This window comes from Myotis lucifugus, unplaced genomic scaffold (genome assembly GCF_000147115.1).
Source record: "Myotis lucifugus unplaced genomic scaffold, Myoluc2.0 scaffold_415, whole genome shotgun sequence".
Taxonomy (NCBI): Eukaryota; Metazoa; Chordata; class Mammalia; order Chiroptera; family Vespertilionidae; genus Myotis; species Myotis lucifugus.
This window is the reverse complement of record NW_005871463.1, coordinates 646,104-658,138: the sequence shown is the minus strand read 5'-3', so window position 1 is coordinate 658,138 and position 12,035 is coordinate 646,104.

Genomic DNA, 12,035 nt, shown 5'->3' with positions numbered 1-12,035 from the left:
CCCATTGGGGATTGAACTCACAACCCGGGCATGTGCCCTTGACCAGAACTGAACCTTGGACCCTTCAGTCCACAGCCAATGCTGTATCCACTGAACCAAACTGGTCAGGGTGAGAATGTCTTGAGGACAGGAAAAACCTTCCTTAGATTTCTCCTTTCCTATTTAGGCTCACAGAGGATGCAGTATTTTCAGAACGAGGAATGTAGGAAGAGGTTAAATGGGTACAACCAAGGAAGGGATGGGGCACAACTGACTGCCAATTTTGTTCCTAGATGTGGAAGGTGCAGGACTTCTAGGAGCCACAAAAGCTCCTTTTCCTGGCGATGCAACCCCAGGTGAGCTGTTACACCACCTTCCTGACAGTCTGTGCTCTCCCTCCTGGAGCCCTGCTCTTTTTCTCCAGTTTGCTCCCACTCCACTGGCTGCAAGTAAGTGCCTGCCAGGTATGTCAAGATTCCTGGGTTGCCAAGTGCCGTGTGAAGCCTTAACTCTGGATCTGCCCCTTGAGAGGAGGTTACAGCGGCTCGGGGCCTGCCATGGAGGCCAGCGTCAGCCTACTTCAGGGGCATAATGATCCTTTCCAGTTTACAACAGCTAGAAAGTCTTGTATTACAACTTTTACTTTTCCATCTGAGGAATCTGGGTTCGTAGGTTATAAGTCAAAGAGCCAAATGGTGGCGTTGAAACCAGTGATGTTGCCATTGCCTCAGCTGTCACTGAAGGGGTGCATCTGCTTAGCGGAGCGGCCACAGTCCTTGGCTTGCAGGTAGACCAAGACTGTCCTTCCTTCCCTTTTCAGCCAGCATTTCCTGCCCATTTTCCTCAGTTCTCCAGCCCAGCCCAGCTTCTCTCTGACATAAGACATATTTGACCAGTCTCTCACCCTCAAGCTCTTGCTGGACACTGACATGTTCCCATGGCAGCAGGTCCCATCAGAGAGCTGGTGCTCCTCCCCTTACTCTGCCAGGGTTGTCCGCTCCCAGGTGGCCACCCTGGGTAGCTGGGACACTTTAGGGGATTCTGTATCTGGGCTAGAGGACCAAGAATACAAAAGCTATTCTCCCACTGAATAGGGAGGCAAGTTGACAAAATTTGCCCAGTGGGATTCCCTGGCCTGGATAGGGAATGCCACACCCCCACTCCATTGACACCCCTGGCAGCAGCTCAGTGAGCCTCAGAGGTAAAGGTGGGGAGGTGGGTGTGGCAGAGACGGGCATGCAGAACAAGCCCAAACTAAAGCAAGGCCCCACATGCTGGCCTAACTCAAGCTAGAGGCTAAGTGAAGGAGGATGCCCTGAAGGTTGGGGTGAGGAGACAGAGCTGATTATAAGTCACATGCATGATCTTCATGTGACCCGTGATCTTCATGTGACCCGAGAAGGCTTGGAGCTGGGTAGGTGTGCCCAGGGCTGCAGCTGCCAGTCTCCTCGGGTAGCACACACCGGTCTGGTGGACTGACTCCCATCTGATGCCGGCCTCAGGAGACCTTCTCCACAGCTTTCACTCTCACTGTTGGCCCAGCCAGAGGCCTCCTCCAGCCCTGTCCACAGTCTGATTATCTCAGTGTCCCAAATGGTCCTGTGCTGGGCTGAACTCTGCCTCATCAGACTGTCCGCACTCCTGCCAACCTCAAGCTCTTACTTTCTACACAGAAATGAGAAACTGGAAGAGGGAGGCTAAGTGCCATGAGGATAGAATAAATGGTTTGAGGCAGCAGATGGAACTATTCTGGGTCAGTGGGATGCCTGAGCTGATAAGCAGAGATCCCCACCCCAGTACTGCTGGCTATCCCATGTGGTGGGTGAGGCTGGGGAGAACAAGGCCAGATGCTCTGCCTGCTGCCAGATCTGTTGCAGGCAGTCCCTGCTGCCCCACCTACCATCCTGCTGAAGCCTCCCCCTCCCCCTCCCCGTCAGCCCTGCTCTTTTATTTGTTCCCCCTCTCCCTCCACCCCTGGCCTACCTGCAGCTGAGCTCCTTAGGAGTGCCCGTCTTGTCTTGGCCTGCATGCCGCAGGACTGGTGTTCCTGGGTAGATACCTCTGATTCCTCTCAGATAAGAGAGGAGGCTATGGCAGGTAGAACTACATGTGGGCTAAGTGGTAAGGAACCATGTTGAAGAGACAGTACCAAAGGACTGGAGGTACCTGTAAGAGTCTGCTAATCCCTGGGATGGATTGTGGGGCCAAGGTGAGGCTGGTCTGATGGAGAAGCTGTCCTCAGAAAGAGAATTCTGTTTAAAATTGGACCCTGGATCCATTTGACAGGAAGGCTGGGATAAAACTAAACCCATTTCTTTTGCTTACAGTTCCTCGTTCTGAGTCTTGAGCTGCAAACTATCCTCTCCTGCTGACTTTCCCATTTCCTCTATTCTTCTACACCCAGGTGTAAACCTCAGGGTGATAACTCTCATTTAATCATTTATCAAATTCGGATGATCTTTCACAAAACAGTTGCCTTGCCCTAGCCGGTTCGGCTCAGTGGATTGAACATCGGCCTGTGGACTGAAGGGAAAGGGCCCAGGTTCTATTCTAGTCAAGGGCACATACTTTGGTTGCAGGCTCTGGCCCCAGTGCGTGCAGAAGGCAACCATTCAATGTGTCTCTCTCACATCAATGTTTCTCTCTCCCTGTCTCTCCTTCTCCCTTCCACTCTCTCTAAAAATCAGTGGAAAAATAAACTCAGCGGAAGATCAACAACAACAACAAAAACACACAACAAAAAACACACAGTTGCCTTTTATTCCCACTTCTCCTAGCCCAAGTCCCTGCTCCCATGCCTAGGCCTCTGTAATAGCCTCCTAGTTGCTTACATCCTTCAGACTATCCAGAACGTCATGAGTAGATTAACCTTTTGGAGTATTGTATCATTTTACATGTTACGCTCATGTTTATTGCCTTTAGTGCTCCCATTGCCTGTCAAGAGCAGTATAAACTCTGTTCTTTAGCTCAGGGCCTTTCCCAATCTGGCACCAGCTAACCTTTCTGGCTTTATCTCCCAGAATGTCCTAGTACACACCTTTCACTAAAATCAAAGTAAACTCCTGACTATTCCTTGAAAACACTGTTCCACCTCTTCACCTTTGTTCATGCTGTTCTCTCTATCTAGAGGTTCCCCTCTTGCATTTATTCATTAAAATAAAGTGTTGGAAATTTTAAAAATTATTTTGAAAAATTTCAGAGCTACAGAAAGTTGAAAGAATAGTACAATGAACACATACATAACCTACATCTATATTCACCGGTTGTTAGCCTTTTGCCACATTTCTCTCTTTTTTATTTTCTGGACCTGTTGAAAATAAGATGTATGCCCTGGCTGGTGTGGCTCCGTGGTTAGAGTGTTAGCCCGCACACCAAAGGGTTGCAGGTTCGATCCCCAGCCCTAGCCTGGGTGTGTGCAGGAGGTAACCAATCGATGTGTCTCTCTCACATCGATGTTTCTCTCCTTCTCTCTTTCCCTCCCTTCCTCCCTCCCTCCACTTTCTCTGAAAAAAAGCAAGGGGAAAAAAATATCCTCTGGTGAGGATTAACAAGTAAAGAAAATAAGATGTAGCCCTGGTTGGTGTGGCTCAGTTGGTTGGGTATCATCCCATGTACAAAAGGTTGCAGGTTCAATTCCCAGTCAGGGCACTTGCCCAGGTTTCAGGCTTGATCCCCGGTAGAGGGTGTGCAGGAGGCAGCCTATGAATGTTATGTTTCTCTCTCTCTAAAAATTAATAAAAATATTTTAAAAAGACACTTTGCCCCTAAATATTGTGGCCCATATTTCCTAATAATAAGAATATTAACACCAGGCCAGTGTAGCTCAGTGGTTGAGTGTCAACCTATGAATAAGGAGGTCATGGTTCAATTCCCAGTCAGGGTACATGCCCAGGTTGTGGGTTTGATCCCCAGTAGAGGCCATATAGGAGGCAGCCTATAAAATCAATTATTTTTCTCTCATCATTTTTTTAAATGATTGCACCATATTTTATTTTATTTTTTAAAGTCTTTATTGTTGAAAGTATTACATATGTCCCCTTTTTTCCCCATTGACCTCTTCCCCCTTTCTTTCATCATGATGTTTCTATCTCTCCCTCTCCTTTCCTCTCTGAAATCAATAAAAGTATATATTTTTTTAAAAAAAGAACATTAACTTACATAACCACAATATCCTTTCTTAAAATTTGTGGTAAAATACACATAACATAAAATTTACTATTTTAGCCATTTTAAGTGTATAATTGTGGCATTAAGTACATTAACAGTGTTGTGCAACTCCAGAACTTTTTCATCATCATAAATAGAAATTCTGTATCAATTAAATGTCCCATCCCCCCTGATGATTTCTATTCTACTTTTGGTCTGTATGAATTTGTCTATTCTAGGGACTTAATTTAAGTGGAATCATGCGATCTGGCTTATTTCACTTAGCACAATGTCTTCAGGGTTCATCTGTGTTCATACATGTAGCATGTATCAGAATTGCATTCCTTTTTAAGGCTGAATAATATTCTATTGCAGATGTATGTGACATTTTGTTTAGCCATTCATCTGTTGATAGACACTTGTTTCCATCTTTTTGCTATTGTGCATAATGCTTCTGTGAACATGGGTATAGAACAGTGATGGCGAACCTTTTGAGCTAGGCATGTCAGCATTTTGAAAAACCCTAACTTAACTATGCTGCCATGTCACATATAGAAATTTTTTGATATTTGCAACCATAGTAAAACAAAGACTTATATTTTTGATATTTATTTTATATATTTAAATGCCATTTAACAAAGAAAAATCAACCCAAAAAATGAGTTCGTGTGTCACCTCTGACACGCGTGTCATAGGTTCGCCATCATTGGTATAGAAGCATCTTTTTGAGTGCCTGCTTTCAGTTCTTTTGGGTATGTACCTAAAAGTGGAACTGCTAGATCATATGGTAAGTCTATGTTTAACTTTGTGAGGAATTGCCAAACTATTTTCCATAGCGACCAAGAAATTTCACAGTGATGCAATATTATTATCTAGACTACAGACCATAATTACATTTCTCCAAATATCCCTAAAATTTCCATTACAGCTTCTTTAAAAATTTTGATTCAGGACCCAATCAGGGATCACAGGCTGAATTTGGTTGTCATGTCTCTTAGTTCTTTAGTCTAGAATAGTCCTGCCTTTTTTGAAGAATCCAAGCTAATTGTATTGTAAAATATATCTCCACTTATATTTGATTGTTTTGACTTATTTAAATATTACCTCACAATTAGATTTAGGTTAAACCTTTTGTAAAAATACTACATGTGACATGTTCTTTCTGTTGTATTACTTTAGTCATTTACTATTGCTTTATCCCATTATTGTTGATGCCAAATTTGCATTCTTGGTTAAGATGGTATATGCTAGATCTCTCCATTTCAAGGAATCCTTTCCCCTTTGTAGTCATAATAATCTGTTGGATGATAAATTGAGACCGTGTGAATATCCTATCTTCAACAATCTATCAATTGTTAGTTTCAGCATCAAGTAATGATCTTTGCCTAAATTATTTATCTCATTGTGTTTTTAAAATTATAGCATTCTTTCTACATTTAGTACGCATTCAATATAATACAGTATTATTCTTTAGTAAAGAAGAATATTCCCTTGATCTCTTTTTAGTATCACTATAGATTAAGGTACTCTTTTTAATTTAGTGTATTATAAGCTATTACCATAAATACTCACATTTTTTATATATGGCCAGTGAGAGCTCCTTCAAGTTGGCCCCAAGTCCTTCTGTCATGTTTTGAGCACTTTGTTGCACAATATGATGTTCTAGATGCACATAGAATTTTCCCTGTCCTAAATATGGAATCAGCCATTTGTCCAAAGATCTCTAGTTTCTTTCTGTGGGGAAAGATATTTAGAAACTGAGATCTAGATTCTAGGTATACTTATTGCTACTAAGGTTTTATTGCTTTTAGGCTTTGTCAATGGACAGAGAATAAATTTTATTTTTAATCATTGAATTCTATGACTGCTTTTGACCATGTCATAGCCTTCCCATTATAAACAACTATAAAACTTAGAAATATAAATAGGGCAACTATTATTAGGCTCTGAACATTAAACAGGATGTGAGTACTGAGAGAAGGAAAACACTTGAAGTGAGCCCCACATTAACCATGGCCCCTGAACCTTTGCCTGAGGACAGTTTGCTGACCACAGCACAGAGGTGGAGCCCATGAAGAGCACAACAGTTCTGCTGAGCTGATAAGACAGAGCTTACAGTTGAGGGTTGCTAAAGCAGCTAGAAATTTCAGGGCAGGGTATCAGAGAGGTGGCAGCTGAGTAGAGGGCAGAATACCCATAAGCCCATAAGTAGGTTCTCTATGGGTCCTTAGCTAAAGACGGCTGAATATGTATAGGGTGAGACTCTGTGAGACCTGGCAGAAAGTTGCTGCTATGGATTTGAAAGTGGAATGGATATACTAGTGCTGGGAGAATTTGAGTTCTGGCCTAGCCAGAATGGAAACACTTCTTGGTACTCTGGGTATTGGGCTGAGACCAGAAAGGCCATGACCTAGAGCTGGGGTTGGCAAACTATAGCCTGCCCAAATCTTGCCCACAGTGCGCAAGATATGGTAATGCCTACCTACTTGTTTACATATTGTCAATGGCTGATTTCACACTGCGGTAGCAGAGCTGAGTAGTTGTGGGGGGGAAAAAGTAGTAGTTTGTGTTTTTTTTTAATGAGGAGTTGGGCTTTCTAGAGAGAGCAAGTTCTGGACCTTCCTACTGCCAGGACCCCACCCCCCCACCCTTAAGGGCAGGTAGAAGATACTTCTCTCCCAGTGGAATGTAGTGAAAAGAATACAGCATTGTGAGTCCAGGGACATCCACAAAGCCATTGCAATGCATCCATAATAACCCTATTACCCTAGTGAAATTGCTTCCTTTTTTAAAATATATATTTTTATTCAAAGAGAAGAAGGGAGAGGGAGAGATAGGAAACATCAATGATGAGGAAGAATCATTGATCAGCTGCCTCCTGCACACCCCCTACTGGGGATCGAGCCCGCAACTCAGGCAAGTGCTCTGACCGGGAATTGAACCTGTGACCTCCTGGTTCATAGGTCAATGCTGAACCACTGAGCCATGCTGGCTGGACGAATTCTTTCCTTTTAAAAAATCTTGTATTTATTGATGAGAGAGAGAGAGAGGAAGAGAGAGAGAGAGAGAGAGAGAGAGAGAGAGAGAGAGAGAGAGAGATCATTTTGTTGTTCCACTTATTTATGCATTCATTGGTTGATTCTTGTATGTGCCCTGACCAGAGATTCAGCCTGCATCCTTGGTGTATCAGGACAATGCTCTAACCAACTGAGGTACCCAACCAGGTCCTATATTATTTTTAATATTTTAAATGTATTAAATGGACATGGTAAGACTTTTTTCCTCACTGATTAAGTAGGTAATATAGTTACATACTTCAAAATTCATTCTTTTTGTAAATCCTTTCCCCCCCCAATAAATTATATATTTTAGAGATCATTCTACCTATACCAATACTTAAAGAGTTTTCTTGAACTTTTTCACAGTACAGTTTCCATTGTTTGCTATAGCTTATTTTACTGGTTCCTCTTAGATAGACATTTAGGCTATTTATAGCAAACAGTGCTATAATAAATAACCTTATATACGTTATTGTACACACACACACAAGTGTATCTGTAGGATAAATTTCTAGATATGGACTGAAAGGGATACCTGCATTTGTAATTTTGGTAAATATTGCTAAATTGACATTCTTGCAGTTGTACCAGTTTACACCCCATCATTGTGGGACTATAATAGTAGGAGCATGGGCAGCCATGGTTCAGAAAGCATGTCAAGAAGTGGGCTGGATGGCCCTCTGCATGCTGGATATGATGATTGTGTCTACTCTGCATCTGAGAGGACCTCAGATGAGCACTCAGCAGACTGGCCTGGTGGGACCACAGGTTTCAGAACAGGAAATGAAAAGGAGCCTGCTTCTGAAGTTGACAGCTTTGATGCCTTCCTTGCTGAGAAGGTACTAGGGAAAAATGGCTCCAGCTACGAAGTCCAAATAAGTCCCAGGAGAACTGACTTAGAGGCCATATTTCACTAGAGTTTAGGACTTGCCTTCACTATTGGTACATAAATGATTCTCACAGGCTGGACAAGATCAACAGACCAAATAGGAGGTATGAGTGAAGTTTGAGTGCTTGTTATATAGCTGACCCTGTGCTAGGTATACACAGACAAGGATAAAATACTCTCTAGCAGTGGAGACAATGAAATGTATTGCTGTAGCGATGTAATGTGTGATAATAAAATATAACCAGGTTACCACAGGGAGCAGAAGAGGAATCCTGAACTCTTCTTAAGGAAGGCAGCACAGAGAAAAAGCATGACATCAAGGATAGGACTTGCAGGACCTACTAGTACTTGTCCTCGGGTAAAGGGCCATCGTAAAGGGCCATCTTCAGGAAGTCTGAGTTCCCACAGTGCCAAGTTCACAACTGTCATGTGACAGCATTTGAAATTCACCTGCACATCTTTTCTCCCCCCGCCTCTCTCTCTCTCTCTCTCTCTCTCTCTCTCTCTCTCTCTCTCTCACACACACACACACACACACACACACACACACTCTCTAGTTAGCTCTTGGAGCTTGGTGGCTGGGGTTCTAATAATTTATATTTGCCACAATTGGCACAAAGTTGTTTTCTAGTTTAGGACTAAAGTAGATGAACTGGAGACCTACCTGCAGAGAAGATTAGCAAGCATGTTAAGGATTCCATAAGTCCTAGAGGTAGTGTTAACTCAAATTCGCCTCCAACTGGCACTGCTGTGACTTTGATTTACTTCTAGAATAATTCAGAAATGTGTTTCTTTCCTTTGTTTACTTGAGTTTCTTGGTAAATTAGTTCCTTAAGCCTTCACACTACTAGCGTTTTTATCTAAGTTTGAGTGTGGATAAATATTGCCACACCCGAGTTAATTAAGAATAAATCAGTATAGCCTTCATTGATGGCTGTGGCACTGGTAGTTACTATGTCTGCTTGGAATGCAGAGAGAACTACAAAATGCGGACAGAATTAGGGCAAGCCATCCTGTAGTGTTTCCATCTCTTCCTAATATCTTCTTTGACATCTCAGCAGCATCACACCACTCACTATCACTTGTGAAGTTCTTGGGAACCTCCCAGACACTGTTCTACCTTGACTCTCCTGCCACTCCGATGCTCTCCTCTCTCAATTGCTGGCCTTCCACCTTCTAGAGAGAATTTTCCCAAGGCCATCTTTGGTCCTGTCTTTGCACCCTCTCCCTGTCTCTCTTTATTCTCTTAGAGAACTCATTCATGCTCATGGGCTCAAGTGTCAGTTCTATGCATGTGATTCCCTTCTATCCTCTGAATACCACATTCTCTCCAGACCTCACTGCTAGACTTGACCTCTATGTTTTCATTGCCCACTAGATGTTTCCATTTGGGTGTCCTGTCATCATCTCAAACTAAACATGCATGAAATTGAGCCTCCCAGTTTCCATTTCTCTGCCTGTGGCATCAGTATTCTCTCACCCACCCAAGCTCAAACCTGAGTCATGTTTGATGCCTCCTCCCCATTCTTCCTTTCCCAAACACAAGTTTTGCCAACTTTACTTGCAACATCTCTTTAGCTGTTTGTTCTTTCCATTCTGTCCACTAATTCAGGGCCTCAGTGCCCATGCCTTGTGGTCTTCCTGCCTGTAGTTTCTTCCTCCTTCCCTTTAGTCTTTCTTTCATATCTGGCCAGACAGATTCTCCAGAATGATTGTTTGTATCTTCTCTCTCTCCTGCTCAAAAACCTTCAAGAGCTCTCATCACCATAGATAAGTCCAACTCCTCAAGCTCAAGCCCCTGTATTTGGCCCCAACCCACCTCACTGGCATTATTCCACATGATATGAGTGGAGTCTCTGAAGCTGGACTCTGGGATCACATCTTATTCTTGACACTGACATGCAGAATGACCCTGGGTAAGTACTTAACCTCTCTGTGTGCCTGAATTTTTTCTTTAAAATCACTTTATAAAAATTTTACAATCATTTCTAGGGTTATAGTGAGGATTAAAGGCATTTAGAACAATGCTGGATGCATAATAAGCACTGAAGTGCTAACTTTTATTGCGCTGATCTGAACAGAGCATGCGCTGCGGTCTGCACACCTCTCCCCGGGTGCACACGTCCACCTCTTGTAGTTGCTTTTGCTCAGTCCAGGCTCTCCATCTGCTGGCTGACTCTCACTCACCCTGCAAGGGCCCTTATCTCCCATTTCCTTCCGGTAAACGCTTGTTTGTTTGGTGCTTTCTGCCTGCCGTGCTGCTAAGCCTGGGCTGGGTAGTGGTTGTGGCATGTCAGGGTGTATGAAGCCAGCCGTAGGCCACACATGGAGCATCTTTCTGGAGAGTTCATTTTATTTGATAGATAAGTTTATTCATCTTTATGTCCAGACATATCATGGAGTAGAATGCAAAATTGACCAAAGGTTTTTAAGATCAAACACACAACTACTAAGAATATTCAGAGTGGAGGGGTCTTGGGCCGCCCCCCAGCCCTAGTGGGGAGCCTGTATTCATTCAGCAGTGAAAAGGTCTGAGAAGCAGGTCTGAGTAGAAGAGGCTAGTGTGGATGAGGTAAGGCAGGGGTAATTCCAATGCAGCAGAGGTGGCAGTCCTTGTGCTAGGACCCTTGCAGTGAGGGTCACTTTAACAGGTGGTGGCCTTGCCTTCCTGAGAATTCGTATCTATTCCACTCCTACTTGCCCCGTGGTAGCACTTGTACCAGTATATCACGTTGATTTTTCAACTTTCTACATGGATAGGTCTGATCTCTTTAACACCATCCTAAGTACCTGGAGCACAAGTGCAGGTAGAGTGCAGGTGCAGAGTAAATGAGAGGGAAGACAGAACTGGTGTGAATTGGACCCTGGGCTTTACTGATTGAGCAAGTCACTTCTCTTGTCAGCCTCAGTTTCCTTACCTGTAAAACATGAATAATACCCTAATGAAGTTGTTCTAATCAGTCAACTAGATTAAGTATGTGCAGCATTCAGCACAATAGAAGACATGATGGCACTTAGTAAATATAAGATCCCTCCCAGCGTGCTAGGCTCTCAGCAAACATCTGATTCTCGAATGTTCCCACTCCTAACTGTACCCGCCTCCTGTGTGTAGTCTCACAGCCTCTGCCTCCTTTCCTGCCACAGTGTGTTCCTATCTAAGGCCATCCTCTTCCTGGCCCTTCTCACCTTCACAAAACCCTCACTCATAAACTGCCCAGTCAGTGTCCCTCCCTACTGGATCATGTAACTATGCTGTAATATCACTCTATCTAAAACAAAAGACAAAACAAAACAATAAATAAAAATCCCCTCTTGGTGCCACATCCCCTTCTAGTTACTACTCTATTTCCCTGCTCTCCTTATAGTCAAAAAGTCATGAAAGAGTTGGCATACTCCCTGTTTGCATTTCTGACATCCCCTCTGAGCCCGCCCCAGGCACACTCCTATCCTCATTCCTTCATGGAAACTGCTTATCTCCCGTGACCTCTGCATTGCAAGTCCAGCATGCTGCTCCCAGGCTTCTTTTACCATATGAGACCTTGACGCATTCTGCCCAGGCCTCCTAGACCCTACCCCCTCCTTATTTTCTCCAGTCTTGCCACTCCTCAGCTTCCTTTGCTGCAAACCCTCTCCATGATCAGTGCTCAATAAAATGGGGCTAAAAAGACCATTTGGTCGTTCTCTAGGCCTGTTTCCAAGGAGTCCCTAGTGCTATTTCTATCTGCCCCAGGATGGAGGGCTGATACAGCAAATGAAGGTGACACCTATGTGAGGAGTACTGATGACATCCTCCATGTCATACTGTCCCAGGGTTCCTTAAACATTGTTGCTCCAGCCAGTTCTCTTCTATCCCCAACACTGTCCAGTTCCCTACCAAAGCCCCTCACATGATGGCCATCTCTGAGGAGCTCCTGCGGGTTGAACCCCTCCCCCAAACCCTGCTTGGAACGCCCCAGGTATAA